The sequence below is a fragment of the Bufo bufo genome, chromosome 2, assembly GCF_905171765.1.
Source record: "Bufo bufo chromosome 2, aBufBuf1.1, whole genome shotgun sequence".
Taxonomy (NCBI): Eukaryota; Metazoa; Chordata; class Amphibia; order Anura; family Bufonidae; genus Bufo; species Bufo bufo.
In genome coordinates this window covers 34129065-34149660 of record NC_053390.1, presented here as the reverse complement: position 1 = coordinate 34149660, position 20596 = coordinate 34129065, and the positions used below count along the sequence as shown (strand labels likewise).

Sequence of the window (20596 nt, the reverse complement as noted above, 5' to 3'; positions counted from 1 at the left end):
TAGCATACAGTACAGAGCTCTGTATATATAAAGCATACAGTACAGAGCTGTGTATATATAAAGCATACAGCACAGAGCTGTGTATATATAAAGCATACAGTACAGAGCTGTGTATATATAAAGCATACAGTGCAGAGCTGTGTATATATAAAGCATACAGCACAGAGCTGTGTATATATAAAGCATACAGTACAGAGCTGTATATATATAAAGCATACAGCACAGAGCTGTGTATATATAAAGCATACAGCACAGAGCTGTGTATATATAAAGTATACAGTACAGAGCTGTGTATATATAAATCATACAGCACAGAGCTGTGTATATATAAAGCATACAGTACAGAGCTGTGTATATATAAAGCATACAGTACAGAGCTGTGTATATATAAAGCATACAGTGCAGAGCTGTGTATATATAAAGCATACAGTACAGAGCTGTGTATATATAAAGCATACAGCACAGAGCTGTGTATATATAAAGCATACAGCGCAGAGCTGTGTATATATAAAGCATACAGTACAGAGCTGTGTATATATAAAGCATACAGTACAGAGCTGTGTATATATAAAGCATACAGCACAGAGCTGTGTATATATAAAGCATACAGTACAGAGCTGTGTATATATAAAGCATACAGTACAGAGCTGTGTATATATAAAGCATACAGTAAAGAGCTGTGTATATATAAAGCATACAGTACAGAGCTGTGTATATATAAAGCATACAGTACAGAGCTGTGTATATATAAAGCATACAGTACAGAGCTGTGTATATATAAAGTATACAGTACAGAGCTGTGTATATATAAAGCATACAGTATAGAGCTGTGTATATATAAAGCATACAGCACAGAGCTGTGTATATATAAAGCATACAGTATAGAGCTGTGTATATATAAAGCATACAGCACAGAGCTGTGTATATATAAAGCATACAGTACAGAGCTGTGTATATATAAAGCATACAGCACAGAGCTGTGTATATATAAAGCATACAGTACAGAGCTGTGTATATATAAAGCATACAGCACAGAGCTGTGTATATATAAAGCATACAGTACAGAGCTGTGTATATATAAAGCATACAGTACAGAGCTGTGTATATATAAAGCATACAGCACAGAGCTGTGTATATATAAAGCATACAGTACAGAGCTGTGTATATATAAAGTATACAGCGCAGAGCTGTGTATATATAAAGCATACAGCACATAGCTGTGTATATATAAAGCATACAGCACAGAGCTGTGTATATATAAAGCATACAGCACAGAGCTGTGTATATATAAAGCATACAGTACAGAGCTGTGTATATATAAAGCATATAGTGCAGAGCTGTGTATATATAAAGCATACAGTACAGAGCTGTGTATATATAAAGCATACAGTACAGAGCTGTGTATATATAAAGCATACAGCACATAGCTGTGTATATATAAAGCATACAGTACAGAGCTGTGTATATATAAAGCATACAGTACAGAGCTGTGTATATATAAAGCATACAGTACAGAGCTGTGTATATATAAAGCATACAGCACAGAGCTGTGTATATATAAAGCATACAGCACAGAGCTGTGTATATATAAAGCATATAGTGCAGAGCTGTGTATATATAAAGTATACAGTACAGAGCTGTGTATATATAAAGCATACAGCACATAGCTGTGTATATATAAAGCATACAGTACAGAGCTGTGTATATATAAAGCATACAGTACAGAGCTGTGTATATATAAAGCATACAGCACATAGCTGTGTATATATAAAGCATACAGTACAGAGCTGTGTATATATAAAGCATACAGCACATAGCTGTGTATATATAAAGCATACAGTACAGAGCTGTGTATATATAAAGCATACAGTACAGAGCTGTGTATATATAAAGCATACAGCACATAGCTGTGTATATATAAAGCATACAGTACAGAGCTGTGTATATATAAAGCATACAGTACAGAGCTGTGTATATATAAAGCATACAGTACAGAGCTGTGTATATATAAAGCATACAGCACAGAGCTGTGTATATATAAAGCATACAGCACAGAGCTGTGTATATATAAAGCATATAGTGCAGAGCTGTGTATATATAAAGTATACAGTACAGAGCTGTGTATATATAAAGCATACAGCACAGAGCTGTGTATATATAAAACATACAGCACAGAGCTGTGTATATATAAAGCATACAGTACAGAGCTGTGTATATATAAAGCATACAGTACAGAGCTGTGTATATATAAAGCATACAGTACAGAGCTGTGTATATATAAAGCATACAGTACAGAGCTGTGTATATATAAAACATACAGCACAGAGCTGTGTATATATAAAGCATACAGTACAGAGCTGTGTATATATATAGCATACAGCACAGAGCTGTGTATATATAAAGCATACAGTATAGAGCTGTGTATATATAAAGCATACAGTACAGAGCTGTGTATATATAAAGTATACAGTATAGAGCTGTGTATATATAAAGCATACAGTACAGAGCTGTGTATATATAAAGCATACAGTACAGAGCTGTGTATATATAAAGCATACAGCACAGAGCTGTGTATATATAAAGCATACAGCACAGAGCTGTGTATATATAAAACATACAGCACAGAGCTGTGTATATATAAAGCATACAGTACAGAGCTGTGTATATATAAAGCATACAGCACAGAGCTGTGTATATATAAAGCACACAGTACAGAGCTGTGTATATATAAAGCATACAGCACAGAGCTGTGTATATATAAAGCATACAGTACAGAGCTGTGTATATATAAAGCATACAGTACAGAGCTGTGTATATATAAAGCATACAGTACAGAGCTGTGTATATATAAAGCATACAGTACAGAGCTGTGTATATATAAAGCATACAGTACAGAGTTGTGTATATATAAAGCATACAGTACAGAGCTGTGTATATATAAAGCATACAGCACAGAGTTGTGTATATATAAAGCATACAGTACAGAGCTGTGTATATATAAAGCATACAGTACAGAGCTGTGTATATATAAAGTATACAGTACAGAGCTGTGTATATATAAAGTATACAGTACAGAGCTGTGTATATATAAAGCATACAGCACAGAGCTGTGTATATATAAAGTATACAGTACAGAGCTGTGTATATATAAAGCATACAGTACAGAGCTGTGTATATATAAAGCATACAGTACAGAGCTGTGTATATATAAAGTATACAGTACAGAGCTGTGTATATATAAAGCATACAGCACAGAGCTGTGTATATATAAAGCATACAGCACAGAGCTGTGTATATATAAAGCATACAGTACAGAGCTGTGTATATATAAAGCATACAGCACAGAGCTATAAAGCATTAAGCTAACCCCACCCCTATATCTCACCAGCAGTTTCCCCCTTTACTATAATGTTAATGCCGCCATCTGGTGCACACAGAGTATAACGGTCGAGGTGTTTTCCGTCGCTGATTTAAAAAATTCTTGATGTTACTTTTTGGAAACAGATTTGATTGTGAATTTCATAGAGGTCAATGCGGAAGCAAAGAAACTAAAATCTCCTGTAAAACCTGCAGCGACTTACAGATCTGCCACCACAATCCACCTGTTTCCTGACACTGATTTTGCAGTGTGAACACGGCCTCAGGCGGCGCACACATCTCTGTCACCTCACGTCACATTATCAAGAAGAATCTCCTCAGACAGCACAGCCTGGAGCCTGACTCCGCCCACACATGGTCACATGGTCATGACATCACCAAAGGTCCTTTCACCCACTAAGCTTCAGCATCTATAGATTAATACCTGGTCATGTGATTCCTGACTCCGCCCACACATGGTCACCTGGTCATGACATCACCAAAGGTCCTTTCACTCACTAGGCTTCAGCATCTACAGATAAATACCTGGTCATGTGATTCCTGACTCCTCCCACACATGGCTGTGACATCATCACAGGTCCTGTAAGCACAGAACAACCTCAGGGCTGCTCTGCAGGAGGAGGTAAGTGTCTGCTCACAGTCATGTAAGGATTGGGGTACAAGGTGATGGAGGGGATCGCCCGGAGGTCAGTATTTAACAGCTTTTCCAGTCCACATATAATTTGTTCAACTCATTTTGTGAAAAACAACCCTCTGTATGGCTACGCTGACAGAAAATAAAAACATTATAGCTCTTGAAGGCAGGAGGGAAAAAATGAGAATTGTCTGGGATAAGAAGGGGTTAAATATCATGAGAATTTCCAGTACTATGACGATGAGAAAGTTTTTAGAAAAAAGCAGCTCTCACCTGCTGCCTGTTTAAGCTGAGCACGGACAGCGGCCCCTGGGCTTAGCCGCTCCAACGAAAATCCCAAAAACTTTAGAAGTCCAACTCCTAGCAAAAAACAGAGGGATCTTTATTTCAACGGTTAAAAACTTCCAAGACAGGATACAATGTTACGCGTTTCAGACCTCCTTTAATTTGGGTCCTTCATCATGACACCCCAAACACTCAAATGAGTGCACTATGTGTGCTAACCCACCACCTGGCCCATCGCACTATGACGATGATACCAGGTAGACATGTCCATTTCTATTACACGCTTTTGCAAAATGATTCAAATGTATTCTTTTTTTTAAAGGGTTTCTATCACTTCGTTTCACCTATTTAGCTTTCAGACACTAGCGATCCGCTAGTGTCTGCTTTATCTAACCATCCTAATATAAGAGCTTATTGTCCTGCCGTTTAGCTAAAAAAATAACTTATATAGATATGCAAATGAGCCTCTAGGTGCTATGGGGGCGTGATTAGCACCTAGAGGCTCCGTCTACCTTAACAAACTGCCGCCGCCCAGCGCGTCCCTCCAGCCCGCCCATCTCCTCCGGAATGCGATGCTCCTCGTATTCGGCGCATGCGCAGTGAATGTCTGACCGCTTCCCTGCTCAGACATCTCCACTGCGCCTGCGCCGATGACGTCATAGTGCTCCGAGGAACAGACGCAGTGGAGATGTCTGAGCAGGGAAGCGGTCAGACATTCACTGCGCATGCGCCGAATACGAGGAGCATCGCATTCCGGAGGAGATGGGCGGGCTGGAGGGACGCGCTGGGCGGCGGCAGTTTGTTAAGGTAGACGGAGCCTCTAGGTGCTAATCACGCCCCCATAGCACCTAGAGGCTCATTTGCATATCTATATAAGTTATTTTTTTAGCTAAACGGCAGGACAATAAGCTCTTATATTAGGATGGTTAGATAAAGCAGACACTAGCGGATTGCTAGTGTCTGAAAGCTAAATAGGTGAAACGAAGTGATAGAAACCCTTTAAAGGGTTTTCCGAGGTATTTTTACTGATGAACTATCCTCAGGATCGGTCGTCCGCAGAGATGGGAAAAGTTTTTAAAAATTTGATTCTGCTGCTTTGATGAATTTAACAAAAAATTTGCTTTGTGACAAATGACTTAATTCACAAAGTGCATTTCTTTGTAAGTAGCGGGCACAATGACGGGAAAAGGAAATTGCACAGCCCCCGTCATTGAACCCTTTAGATGCCGCATTCATCGCTGATCTCGGCATCTGAGATTAATATTAAGGCCTTTCAGACCTTATCCATTTGAGCACGAAGAGGCCATCCTGCTTCAAGATCCAGCGCGAAATCTAGCGTTGTGCATGATGACGTCATCACGCTAGCCGGCTTTGTGATGTCATATGTCACCGCGGAGGATCTTCACGCAAGATGGCCACGGTGGCCTCTTTGCACTAAAAAGGATGAGGGGAGTATGATTTTATTTATTTTTTTTACTGCCTTTCCAGGGAAAATTGATTCGTTACCACAAAGCACGAGGAAATAACGTTTCGCACAGTATTGAAGTTTTCCTGAAACTTGTAGCAAAGTCCACCTTAGATACTTCGATTCACTCAAAAGTAGTGATCAGTGTCTGAGCGGTGGGGGTCCAACACCCGGGACCCCCTACCAATCAGCTGTTTGTGAAGGCATCTGTGCTCCTGTGAGTGATGTGACCATCTCCGTGCTCACCAAGGACAGCGCCGTACATTGTATAGTGGCCGTGCTTGGTATCGCGCTCAGCCCCATTCACTTCTATGGTGCTGATGAAAATAGCTCGGCTAATTTTGGCGCTCAGCCTCGCATGCACGGTCTGCCCTTCTGCACATTGCAGGCTCCATTCTAAGGATAGGTGCGGGTCCCAGATGGGAATACCCCTTTTATTAAAATGTATTTAACGAGTTTTCCATCCCAAAAGGGAACCTCACAATGCCATCTTATTGTTTAGCTTACTCAGCAATAGACCTACAGGCAGTCTGTTAGGCCGGGCCTTTCTTAAAGGGGTTTTCCAATTTCAACATGTGTGGCATATAGCTAGAAGGTGCCATGAGTGTCGGGTGCAGGGTCCTATGTCTGGAATTTGCTCCTTGTGGCAGGCGCAGCACTATGAAGTACCTTTTTGCGCTGTGGCATTAGAATAATTTTGATATCTCTGACTTTTAGTTTAACCAGACTGTCTGTTACTCTGTAATTCCTCTAGCTCCGTTCTATGGAAACAGTAGGTTTAAAGAGCACACCAAATGCTTGAAATAACTTCTTTATTAACTTCAACTTTTCTTCATATATAACACTGCCGCCTCCGCAGCAGATAGTCCATCTACATAACACGTGTTGAAAAGATATCACAAAATGGCGGTATGTATAAGATGGTGGTTCAACTGTTCAATCTTGTCATTCAACATAAAATGATGGATATATTTCTCTCTTCAGTATCTGTACTGTCACTTTAAGTTATTTAAGCACTTTATGATCTCTCTGAAAGGTATATCTGAGGTCTAACTAATAGTTCACTTGCAGTATGCAGTTAGCAGTGACTATTTGCAGATTGGTTGAGTATGATCTGGTATGGTTGTATGCAATTTGGATTTGCAATTTGTATGGTTGCAATTGTAGTTTGGTGGAACTGTAAGTAAACACATATATATCTGGTTCAGTATACAGTTCTAATCACAATACTAACAAATGAACATTATATAACTTGTTTTAAATACCTATATTGGCCTCTTGTTCTAATAAAACTCAGCTCTCTGTTGAATGAATGTCTCTTCAGCTCCTGTCTCTGGTGAATAATAATTCTAGCAGCAGGAGCTGGGGGAATTCCCAGACAGGCTGTCTGTGAGGCTGGCTGTGATTGGTGAAAACTGTTGCTGTATGAGAAGCTGGCTGTGATTGGTCTAGACTTCTACCCAGCAACAACAGATTAACACTATACTTTCTGTTATTTCTGCTGTGCCACTGCTTGCCTTTCATGACAAAATGAATCTTAAAGGCATATTATCTTTTTCTGCTTCTGTGAACACAAAATATAACAGTAATATGACATCCAAAACATGATGTCACATTAAATAACTCTGCTTTTGTCTTTACCACATAAACATAGGAACTGTATTAAGGCTATTGGCAGGTTTAGCTTTATACTCATATAAGCTATACTAGCAACCTAGGACAGGTCTTAGCTGGCCAGCTACACTCCTGTCTCCAGAACTTGGGCCTCAAAGTAAAGGAGTGTGCACCGTGTATGCGCAGATTTTTCTCGATTCATTGTTAGAAGACTTCTGAAAAGATCCAAGCTAGTGCTGTCAGCTCATTTCAGTCCCACAGTAGTGAATGAAGAGCTGATGGCGCATGTGCGGCCACCACTCCATTCGCCACTGTGGGACTGTTGAAAATAGCTGCTATTTTTAGTACTCACATAGCGGTCATTAGAGGGTGGCCGCACATGCACAGCTGCTTTCTTATGGAGATGGGAGCGTGTCTCAGAGGTGGGTCCCACAACTGTCTCACACTGATGGCGTAGTCTGGCAATAATATATTCGTATTAAAGGGATTCTGTCACCTCCCCTAACCCAAAATCGGATTTTAAAGCAGTCATGCAGCACAGCTTACCTTAAATCGGCTGTGCTCTTCTATCTTGTAATCCGTCCAGTAGTTTATGAGAAAAACGACTTTTATGATTATGTAAATTAGCCCTGAAGGTGCCCAGGGGGACGTTTTATTCCCCTTAGTGTGCCCAGTAACGCCCCTCTTACAGTGCCCAAAACGCCTTCCTTCCGACTGCCTAACCGCCCACAGCCTCTCATCCCCCTCCTCCCCCTCCCTCACGGCCGAACGAACTCTCGCGCAGGCGCGGTACCCACTGAGGGCTGCGCCAGTGCGATCTGTAGGAGACTGAGGGCAGGAGCTTCATCCTCGTCACTGGGCATGCGCCGAGCCCAGTAATAATGATTTGTTTCCAGGAGGGAGGGTGGGGAAAGAAATCGCTGGCAGGCAGGCAGGCTGGAGAAAATGCAGGGTGCAGCAGCCGATCGGCAATCCTCTGCGCTTCCTCCCAGGCTAACTGAGGGAAGAGCGAGCATCGGACGTCACTGGGCTCGGCGCATGCCCAGTGACGAGGATGAAGCTCCTGCCCTCAGTCTCCTGCAGATCGCACTGGCGCAGCCCTCAGTGGGTACTGCGTCTACGCGAGAGTTCGTTCGGCCGTGAGGGAGGGGGAGGAGAGGGATGAGAGGCTGTGGGCGGTTAGGCAGTCGGAAGGAAGGCGTTTTGGGCACTGTAAGAGGGGCATTACTGGGCACACTAAGGGGAATAAAACGCCCCTCTGGGCACCTTCAGGGCTAATTTACATAATCATAAAAGGCATTTTTCTCATAAACTACTGGACGGATTACAAGATAGAAGAGCACAGCCGATTCAAGGTAAGCTGTGCTGCATGACTGCTTTAAAATCCGATTTTGGGTTAGGGGAGGTGACAGAATCCCTTTAAGGTCTTTCAGACATGGCCTGATCCCATCAGAATTGAACTTTCCAATATCTGCGCCACATCACAGGGCTGCCTTCCCGCAGGAGGACTTACACCCAAAACAAGGAGGGAGGACACTGCTACCGCTCGAAACAATCCTACTCTGCTTTCACCTTCTACTAAGTATCCCAAGTGTCAGGAAACAACTGGATCAGGTATAGGTGAAGGGCTTTTTATTACTACCTTCCATGTTGTTTGCTGTCCCTGGGAGGTGAGGAAACCCTCCTGTCCTTGCCGATGTGGAGGTGCGATGAAGTGAGAAGCTACATTATTTATTAAAGCCTCTAAGGGCTCATAACCTAACTTGACCCAGTTATTTATCTATCTACTTCAGAGGTAAACGTCATTCAAATATTATTTTGATTAAGTACATTGACAAACTGATGAAATAAATCCGTGGTGCCTTCCCAAAGTATAAGAACCTCATCGATGTATCTGCCCCAAAACAGAATGTGTTTGGTGTATGCTTGAAAATCATCAGTGAAGATCATCGAATTTTCCCACCACCCTAAAAACAAATTTACATAATTTGGTGCACATTTACTACCCATTGCGGTGCCAATTAACTGTAAATAGAAGTGACAATCAAATAAAAAATTATTGTGGGTGAGAAGAAATCGTAGCAAAGTCAAAATAAAACTATTATGTGCATAAGGGTACATAAGTAGAGTTGAGCGAACACCTGGATGTTTGGGTTCGAGAAGTTCGGCCGAACTTCCAGGAAATGTTCGGGTTCGGGATCCGAACTCGACCCGAACTTCGCCCCGAACCCCATTGAAGTCAATGGGGACCCGAACTTTTCGGCACTAAAAAGGCTGTAAAATAGCCCAGGAAAGGGCTAGAGGGCTGTAAAAGGCAGCAAAATGTAGGTAAATCCCCTGCAAACAAATGTGGATAGGGAAATGAATTAAAATAAAAATAAAATAAATTAAAATTAACCAATATCAATTGGAGAGAGGTCTCATGGCAGAGAATCAGGCTTCATGTCATAGCAGAGAATCAGGCTTCACGTCACCCACCACTGGAACAGGCCACTGTCAGATATTTAGGCCCCGACACCCAGACAGAGGAGAGAGGTCCCATAGCAGAGAATCAGGCTTCATGTCATAGCAGAGAATCAGGCTTCAAGTCATAGCAGAGAATCAGGCTTCATGTCATAGCAGAGAATCAGGCTTCACGTCACCCACCACTGGAACAGGCCATTGTCGGATATTTAGGCCCCGGCACCCAGACAGAGGAGAGAGGTCCCATAGCAGAGAATCAGGCTTCTTGTCATAGCAGAGAATCAGGCTTCATGTCATAGCAGAGAATCAGGCTTCACATCACCCACCACTGGAACAGGCCACTGTCAGATATTTTTAGGCCTCGGCACCTAGACAGAGAAGAGAGGTCCCATAGCAGAGAATCAGGCTTCATGTCATAGCAGAGAATCAGGCTTCAAGTCATAGCAGAGAATCAGGCTTCATGTCATAGCAGAGAATCAGGCTTCACGTCACCCACAACTGAAACAGGCCATTGTCAGATATTTAGGCCCCGGCACCCAGACAGAGGAGAGAGGTCCCATAGCAGAGAATCAGGCTTCATGTCATAGCAGAGAATCAGGCTTCACGTCACCCACCACTGAAACAGGCCATTGTCAGATATTTAGGCCCCGGCACCCAGACAGAGGAGAGAGGTCCCATAGCAGAGAATCAGGCTTCATGTCATAGCAGAGAATCAGGCTTCATGTCACCCAACACTGGAACAGGCCACTGTCAGATATTTTTAGGCCCCGGCACCCAGACAGAGGAGAGGTTCATTCAACTTTGGGTTGCCCCGCAATATAATGGTAAAATGAAAATAAAAAAAGGATTGAATGAGGAAGTGCCCTGGAGTACAATAATATATGGTTAAGGGGAGGTAGTTATAAATGTCTAATCTGCACAAGGGATGGACAGGTCCTGTGGGATCCATGCTTGGTTCATTTTTATGAACGTCAGCTTGTCCACATTGGCTGTAGACAGACGGCTGCGTTTGTCTGTAATGACGCCCCCTGCCGTGCTGAATACACGTTCAGACAAAACGCTGGCCGCCGGGCAGGCCAGCACCTCCAAGGCATAAAAGGCTAGCTCTGGCCACGTGGACAATTTGGAGACACAGAAGTTGAATGGGGCCGAACCATCAGTCAGTACGTGGAGGGGTGTGCACACGTACTGTTCCACCATGTTAGTAAAATGTTGCCTCCTGCTAACACGTTCCGTATCAGGTGGTGGTGCAGTTAGTTGTGGCGTGGTGACAAAACTTTTCCACATCTCTGCCATGCTAACCCTGCCCTCAGAGGAGCTGGCCGTGACACAGCTGCGTTGGCGACCTCTTGCTCCTCCTCTGCCTTCGTCTTGGGCTTCCACTTGTTCCCCTGTGACATTTGGGAATGTCTACCAACGTGCGCTTGTACTCGCGCATCTTCCTATCACGCTCCAGTGCTGGAAGTAAGGTGGGCACATTGTCTTTGTACCGGGGATCCAGCGGGGTGGCAACCCAGTAGTCCGCACACGTTAAAATGTGGGCAACTCTGCTGTCGTTGCGCAGGCACTGCAGCATGTAGTCGCTCATGTGTGCCAGGCTGCCCAGAGGTAAGGACAAGCTGTCCTCTGTGGGAGGCGTATCGTCATCGTCCTGCGTTTCCCCCCAGCCACGCACCAGTGATGGGCCCGAGCTGCGTTGGGTGCCACCCCGCTGTGAACATGCTTCATCCTCATCCTCCTCCACCTCCTCCTCATCCTCGTCCTCTAGTAGTGGGCCCTGTCTGGCCACATTTGTACCTGGCCTCTGCTGTTGCATAAAACCTCCCTCTGAGTCACTTCTAAGAGACTGGCCTGAAAGTGCTAAAAATGACCCCTCTTCCTCCTCCTCCTCCTCCTCCTGGGCCACCTCCTCTTCCATCATCGCCCTAAGTGTTTTCTCAAGGAGACATAGAAGTGGTATTGTAACGTTGATAACGGCATCATCGCCACTGGCCATGTTGGTGGAGTACTCGAAACAGCGCAACAGGGCACACAGGTCTCGCATGGAGGCCCAGTCATTGGTGGTGAAGTGGTGCTGTTCCGCAGTGCGACTGACCCGTGCGTGCTGCAGCTGAAACTCCACTATGGCCTGCTGCTGCTCGCACAGTCTGTCCAGCATGTGCAAGGTGGAGTTCCACCTGGTGGGCACGTCGCATATGAGGCGGTGAGCGGGAAGGCCGAAGTTACGCTGTAGCGGAGACAGGCGAGCAGCGGCAGGATGTGAACGCCGGAAGCGCGCACAGACGGCCCGCACTTTATGCAGCAGCTCTGACATGTCGGGGTAGTTGTGAATGAACTTCTGCACCACCAAATTCAGCACATGCGCCTGGCAAGGGATGTGCGTCAAACCGGCTAGTCCCAGAGCTGTAACGAGAGTTAGGCAGATATAGCGTCCCTGGCCGTGCTTACTGGTCCACGTATCTGTGGTTAGGTGGACCTTGCCACAGATGGCGTTGCGCAGTGCACACTTGATTTTATCGGATACTTGGTTGTGCAGGGAAGGCACGGCTCTCTTGGAGAAGTAGTGGCGGCTGGAAACAACATACTGTGGGACAGCAAGTGACATGAGCTGTTTGAAGCTGTCTGTGTCCACCAGCCTAAATGACAGCATTTCATAGGCCAGTAGTTTAGAAATGCTGGCATTCAGGGCCAGGGATCGAGGGTGGCTAGGTGGGAATTTACGCTTTCTCTCAAATATTTGTGAGATGGAGAGCTGAACGCTGCCGTGTGACATGGTTGAGATGCTTGGTGACGGAGGTGGTGGTGTTGGTGGTACATCCTCTGTTTGCTGGGCGGCAGGTGCCAACGTTCCTCCAGAGGCGGAGGAAGAGGCCGAGGCGGCGGCAGCAGCAGAAGAGGTAGCAGGGGGAGCCTGAGTGAGTTCCTTGTTTTTAAGGTGTTTACTCCACTGCAGTTCATGCTTTGCATGCAGGTGCCTGGTCATGCAGGTTGTGCTAAGGTTCAGAACGTTAATGCCTCGCTTCAGGCTCTGATGGCACAGCGTGCAAACCCCTCGGGTCTTGTCGTCAGCACATTGTTTGAAGAACTGCCACGCCAGGGAACTCCTTGAAGCTGCCTTTGGGGTGCTCGGTCCCAGATGGCGGTGGCCAGTAGCAGACGGACTCTCTTGGCGGTGGGTGTTCTGCTTTTGCCCACTGCTCCCTCTTTAGCTACGCTGTTGACTCGGTCTCACCACCACTGCCTCTTCCTCCGAATTCTGAAAGTCAGTGGCACGACCTTCATTCCATGTGGGGTCTAGGACCTCATCGTCCCCTGCATCGTCTTCCACCCAGTCTTCCTCCCTGACCTCCTGTTCAGTCTGCACACTGCAGAAAGACGCAGCAGTTGGCACCTGTGTTTCGTCATCATCAGAGACGTGCTGAGGTGGTATTCCCATGTCCTCATCAGGAGACATAAGTGGTTGTGCGTTAGTGCATTCTATCTCTTCCACCCCTGGGGAAGGGCTAGGTGGATGCCCTCGGGAAACCCTGCCAGCAGAGTCTTCAAACAGCATAAGAGACTGCTGCATAACTTGAGGCTCAGACAGTTTCCCTGATATGCATGGGGGTGATGTGACAGACTGATGGGCTTGGTTTTCAGGCGCCATCTGTGCGCTTTCTGCAGAAGACTGGGTGGGAGATAATGTGAACGTGCTGGATCCACTGTTGGCCACCCAATTGACTAATGCCTGTACCTGCTCAGGCCTTACCATCCTTAGAACGGCATTGGGCCCCACCAAATATCGCTGTAAATTCTGGTGGCTACTGGGACCTGAGGTAGTTGGTTCACTAGGACGTGTGGCTGTGGCAGAACGGCCACGTCCTCTCCCAGCACCAGAGGGTCCACTAACACCACCACGACCACAGCAGTAACAACAGATTTAGCTGAATATAAATTGTAGGCCTATTATTTAGGCGCTGGATGACAGGTATACGTTTACGGACAGAATTAGACTTGGAAATGCACGGTAGCGTGTGAAGTTATTGAGGATGACCCTATCCGCACCTTCAATCTAATATACCCTTTTATGGATAGATTTAACCTTGGCCTGATAGAGCAGAAGCCACTAATTTAGGGAATTGCTAAGTTGGGAATTGTATTCAACCCAGAACAAAAACTGTGCTTCGGCAGACAGCAGACAGTATTACAATTGGCTAGCCACAGCTGAAACACCAGATTTAGGGTACTGCTATTTTGGCAATTGTATTTTACCCCTCAATAAAATAGCAAGCACAGCCAAGCCCCTGATGTAGGATATAGCAAAAAAAAAAAATCACACTATTGATGGTTAAAAATGGACTTGGTGGCAGCTTGTGCTGGCGCACCACAAGACACAAAATGGCCGCCGATCACCCCAGAAAAAAGTGACTGAAAAACGCTCTGGGCAGCCTTAAAACAGTGAGCAATTGAATAGCAGAGGTTGTATGATACACAGCTGTATATCGATCACTTCAGTAAATAAATCCCTGCCTAATCTCGCCCTAACAGCAGCAGCTGCATCCTCTCCCTACACTGATCAGAGCAGAGTGACGTGCGGCGCTACGTGACTCCAGCTTAAATAGAGGCTGGGTCACATGCTGCACTGGCCAATCACAGCCATGCCAATAGTAGGCATGGCTGTGATGGCCTCTTGGGGCAAGTAGTATGACGCTTGTTGATTGGCTGCTTTGCAGCCTTTCAAAAAGCGCCAAGAAAGCGCCGAACACCGAACCCGGACTTTTATACAGTTCGGGTTCGCTCATCCCTATACATAAGTAAAAGAATGAAATGTGTCATCCAAATACTATCTAGGATTTCAATCCTAGATTGTGATTCTCTGATGCACCCTACGGGCATCGTTTATATAGGTACTGTTGTCATTGATGGGACAATGTTGTTCATTTTGCTAGGAGACTATCTCCTCAGTCCATATTGAGACCTAATGATTTGTTTTTCTCTCCCGCGCGTTTGTTCAAGTCTGCGCGCATCAGCACGGGGTGCAGGTCATGCGCAGTAGCTCACTGGATGCAAACAAAGCACTCACGGAGAAGTGTTTGCGCATCTGCCCTTTGTACAGATCATGCGCACTAGCTAATGTAGATATGGTTTAACATCTAAGTTAGCGCGCAGAGCCGGGTCGCACATCACGTCATCTGGGCACTCCCTCCGCCACTCTAGGATTCGTCCAGTGATGTTGGAGGGCGTGCCTACACTTGACAGCTGATAGGCTTTTCCTTGCCATTTGACCTTTCTGGAATTATGTGAGTGATTAATTCTTCTTTCAATCAATAATCAGGGGTCATTTATATCCTGTATGTGGCTGGCATCCTCAACTCTGCCCATACCCCTGAAGAAGCCAGGTTACTGGCGAAACATGTCAGGGGGCAGATACAGTTTTTAATGTCTGTTTGCCCACCCCATTGGTGTCTGTTAGTTAGCCAGACAGCGTACACTCAATAATAGACAGTGCAATTGACCATCGCCACAGTATTAGTCAGCTAGCCCAGTGCAGTTAAGAATCAGTCAGCTAGCATAGCGAGTAGCTGTGCACGAGAGTGTTTGCAGTGTGATTGACTCTGAGCGAACATTAACCTGACAGCTATTGACACAATGTTAGACAGTATCCTCCACGATTCAAATATATGTGGATGTCAACTGACTCATAATTTCAGATCTGACAGTAACGAGTGTTAGATAGTATTGGTTACGACTCAGTTCTATATGGTTATCAGTGAATAAACTGGCTCACAAGACAATATTGTAAAGATTACTGCAGTGTCGGAGTAGAGGGTGCACATCTCCACCACCCCTAAGGCAGTCACCTCAACCACACACTGGAGTGTTTTTAAACTGGAGTTGCAAACAACGGTTTTAAGTTGTATCAATAAAAGTGACATTTTAAATTCACTACAAACCTGGGTCAAGTTAGGTTATGAGCCCTTCAGGCTTTAATAAATAATGTAGTTAAAGGGCTTCTGTCACCCCCAAAACACATTTTTCATTTTTGGGCTTGTTAAAATCCTTATTATTATTATTATTATTATATTTTTTTTTTATTATTAAAGCGCCATTCATTCCATAGCGCTGTACATATGATAAGCGGTGCACATACATAATACAGACAATTGCACTAATCATAAACAAGACAAGTTACAAACTGGTACAGAAGGAGAGAGGGCCCTGCCCGTGAAGGCTTGCAATCTACATGGTATGGGAGAAGGACACAGTAGGTGCGGGTTAAGTTGAGCCTGCGCCGATGACGTCACCGAAAGAGAAGACGTCATCTGCGCAGGCGCACTGAGGGAGTGCTGAGGAGGCGAGCGTCCTTCTCTCAGAGCGCCTGCGCCGAATAAAGAGAGGCGCGGGATTTGAAATGCTGACAGGGCCAGCCGGAGGAGGAGAGCGCTCGCTGGCCCTGTCAATCAACAGGAGGAGGGGGGCGTTTTTTTAAAAGGAGGATGCGGCGGCTACCAGCAAGTAGACGCCTTACTTGCTGGTAGTAAAGTCATTTGCATATTTTAAAAGATCGATTTTTTTATGAAACAAAGCCACAGACCAAGGTAAGAGCCCTATATAGGGAATAGTCGTTCAATAAGGATTTTAACAAGCCCAAAAATGAAAAATGTGTTTTGGGTGTGACAGAAGCCCTTTAATGCACCTTTACCCAGGTCCAATTTGTTTATAAAGAAGAGAGAAGCTACAACATCTACACTGAAATATCTCCTAAGATGTTCCCCCTTATTAACTAATTCATGTATTTTTACATGGGATTATGTCTGTTTTTTTACATTGTTTATTTTTCTTTCCAGTTAGGTTCCTACAATATAGAAACATTTCGGTTAATATCTTCCACTGAACAGAATTTTCCTGATTGTCCCATCATGGATGGGGACAGAGACAAGATGGCAGAGAGGATATTAAATCTCACCCTAGAGATACTCTTCCAACTTACTGGAGAGGTGAGAGATTCTGATGATGTCACATTACATCATTCTTATCTATGGTAATAACAGATGGACATGGCTGTAGATGTGATGGACTCTGGAAATTTCAGTAGTGATATTTATTACTGTGTCTCCCCATATCCAGGATTACACAGTGGTGAAGACCTCTAGTGAGCGCTGTCAGGCTTCTGTGTCTGAAGGATGGGGAAGAACCCTGAGCCTTAACACGGGGCCTCCACCTCACTCCCTGATACATGAGGAGATCAATGAACAGAAGATCCTAGATCTCACCCACAAGATGGTTGAGCTGCTGACTGGAGAGGTGACACTGCTGGGAATGCTGGGACATTATACAGTAACAGCACTGGAGGGGTCTGGGTGATGACTGTATCATTGTGTTGTCAGGTTCCTATAAGGTGTCAGGATGTCACTGTCTATTTCTCCATGGAGGAGTGGGAGTATGTAGAAGGACACAAGGATCTGTACAAGAACGTCATGATGGAGGACCACAAGCCCCTCACATCACCAGGTAATAGACAGGACAAAATAAAAATGTATTTTAATTATCTGTATGTAAAGAATGAATTCAGTCACTGTATGTGTCTCCTACAGGAAGATCCAGTAAGAGAAGAACACCAGAGAGATGTCCCAGTCCTCACTCTCCACTGGATCATCAGGTAGATATTCTTCTATTGTCTGTAGAAGGCTGTGAAGTCCATGGGCCAGATTTATCATTAGCACAGGTCAGAATAATGGAGTGAAAAAGTCCCAAAAAAAGTCACAAACGCTAAAACTGCGCACAAATTTGCGACTTTTTTCTGCTCTGCACTATGCTCGCCAGTTTTCTGAAAGTGGGCGTGTTTTCTTATGTAAATGAATCTTTAGACAGATTTACTATTGGGACTATTTAAAAAGTCGCAAAAAAGTGGCAATTTCACTCCAGTGAGGACCATGCTTATCTTATGAGACTTTTTAATAGAACATGCAAATTTTTCATAAAAACGTGCGACTTTTTCGTAAAGATGTGCGACTTTTGTAAAACTGCTTACTGACGGATAAACTGCTACCGTGAAACCACATTTATTACAGTCTTAAAGGGCCGATCATAAATCTGACTTTAGCCATATGTTAAAGTGGAGTGAGCTGTCAGAGTCATGATAAATCTGGCCCCTTGTGTTCAGTCTTGCTTTATCCCATATTATTGTAAAATATGTATATTGTATATTATTGTAAAATTTATGTAATGAAATATGGTGAGATGATGGGATTAAAGATTCCTGGAACCGCTTTAAATGTTCTGGTTACGGATACTGGCAGCAGGAATAAGAAACCAACAGGATTTATTTCTATCTTTTCCTTCCTTTTTCCTGAGACAAACATCACTGAAGACCAACTTTCTCCACTGAATCAATTTGATCCACGTCTAGCCATTCCAAAAACATATGAGGTTCTTGTCATTGAGCCATCATCTAATATCTATGTTCTGATGAAGAAGATCTACAGCCATAAGATAAATAGTGCTGTCATGTTATTTTTGTTTGTAGTGATAATTAATGATCCTCTCAACTCTTTTTGAACATTTATTAAGTTATTTGTATGATTGATTGTGATAATAATATTGTTTGTTTTGCAGCTTTTAAATGTGGATAAAGATCTGAGTAATATTAATTCTACAGAGACATATGTGAGGGGTAATGCCGAGTGTAAGGAGGAAATTTCTACAGAGACATATGTTAAGGGTGATGACCAGTGTAAGGAAGAGATTCCTACAGATAACCACCCAGGTGAGTAGAAACAAATAAACAGAGCAGCCAAAATATGTATTAAATATGTATAAAAATATGAGACTTTTACAGGTGAAAACACATGCAGTTAAAGTAAAATACACCTCTGTGAAGAAGGCCGATTTATTTATCTGCTGTCAGTACTGATAAGGGAAAAGCATTTGCTTAATTTTTGGAACTAAGGAACTATTTGGTCTTATTAGACTTGGGAGGTGAGGAAAGACCCCACCCGACCTTTCTATAAATGTGCTTAACAGTTATTTCTATGGTTTATTACTGTGCCTTTAAATTGGCGGCTATTATCTGCCTCAGTGCTCTATAATAAGTTTGTTTTATTGTAATGTGCGTAGAGCCTGAGATCTTTATGACTTATGTCCACTGCTATCCTGCCACCTAGTGTTCAGGCTGTGTGTTGTTATGGCATTGTGTATATACAGCAGGATGTTTGGTCACGTGACCCTTCGGTGAGGAGAACATGACCCTATGAAGATGTTGGCTTGAATGCAGAAGTGAAAAACTGCAAGAGAACAGTCTGGTGGCCTAACACCATGATCTACTGGTCCTTGTTGTGAGGTATATTGTTAGATTGTGATCTGTTTTCCTATCACTGTCTTAAAAGGAATCAGAAAATGACCTATTTAGAGTTGAGCAAATCGATTCTGTAGTAATTGGATTTGTTATGGATGTCACAAAAATTCATCTGCCAAATGAGTCTGAAGATTTGACTTGTTTCGGACGAATCATGTAAAAACAGAACCCAGCGCCATTTTACTGTGAGTGTTAGCGTGGAAAAGCATGGGGGAGGAAGAAGATCGAGGATGATATGACACTGGGAGGAAGTGGGGGTGGGTTGTCCTATTTGGCTCAGAGGCTGGCAGATGGCCTGGATAAGCCAATTAGGGAGCAGGGGGTCAGGCAGCTACTTATGCTGAGATAGAGGAATCAACATTTTCTCTTCACCTTGTGACCTGGACGGGTGTTATATGGCAGTGGGGAAAAAATAAACGAACCAGCACCTCCACAATAAGTGAATATAAGAACGCAGGTGCACGCTACCTTGGCTAAAACACACTTGGATTAGTAGAACTACAGGTAACAGCACTCTACTAGTCAATTGCACAAAGATATAAGCAAACACTGAAAGAATAAATGCTTGGTGGTCATACTTAGTGCAAATGCAGCTAGAAGCTCTTTGCGAATATAATTGATCAAAAATATTTCGGGCCCATCTACCGGTCGTCAAGGTGGCTTCTAATCAGATGGGTCCTACTCTAACATGCCTCTCCTGGGCTTACAGCCTGTTATGTGGCAGTGTCTGACAAAAAGCTATTACAGACACAAGCCACTAATGTAGTGAGTAGTGTTGGGCGCGAATATTCAAATTGCAAATTTTAATCGCGAATATCTCCACTTCGAGAATTCGTGACGATTTAGAATATAGTGCTATATATTCGTATTTGCGAATGTTCTAGATTTTTTTTTCATCTGAACCCATGATCCCTCCCTGCTTCTTGCTTGTGGGCCAATGAGAATGCTGCAACATCCCTAGCAACCAATAGGAAAGTTGCCTACCCCTTACTATATAAGAACCTCCCCAGCAGCCATTTTCTGCAGTTTTCTGTAGTTCTGAGAGAAAGAGCGAGCAGTGTCATTACATTAGATAGTTAGTTAGCTTATATATGTAATACAGATAGTCAGTGTAGGTTAGATAGTGATATAGTGTAGCTGATAGGTTCTGCTGTCCATACATAAATGCTACAGACATAGTGCTGTGATGTCACAAGTTCACAACAATACTTAGTGCACCAATCAGTAATATGTAGTCAGACCTGCTAAAATGTATTATCATTAATTGCCGATTTGCGCGATCGTGAATATATTGGAGCACGCTATCTGCATATAAAGCTATTCTAATGTTCTGCCATGCCAACCATTTTCTCCAGTCTCAGAAAACTGTGACCCACGCCTGTATTGCGCACGCAATACGCGCATATTACATTGCAGATTTTTG

General features: G+C 43.8%; 2 protein-coding genes and 1 long non-coding RNA gene across 3 annotated transcripts in view; all 3 read left to right on the top strand.

Annotated features, from left to right (window-relative positions):
• LOC120992102 (oocyte zinc finger protein XlCOF6-like) overlaps positions 1-20596 on the top strand; it is a 770548-nt gene that overhangs the window by 663343 nt on the left and 86609 nt on the right. The window lies entirely within an intron of this gene.
• Positions 1-20596, top strand: part of LOC120992119 (zinc finger protein OZF-like) — a 153994-nt gene that overhangs the window by 113799 nt on the left and 19599 nt on the right. The gene's annotated exons all lie outside the window — the stretch shown is intronic.
• LOC120992134 lies at positions 16676-17260 on the top strand. The gene is made up of 3 exons (XR_005776925.1): positions 16676-16816; positions 16947-17123; positions 17207-17260. It is a non-coding gene; the product is annotated as an uncharacterized LOC120992134 (long non-coding RNA).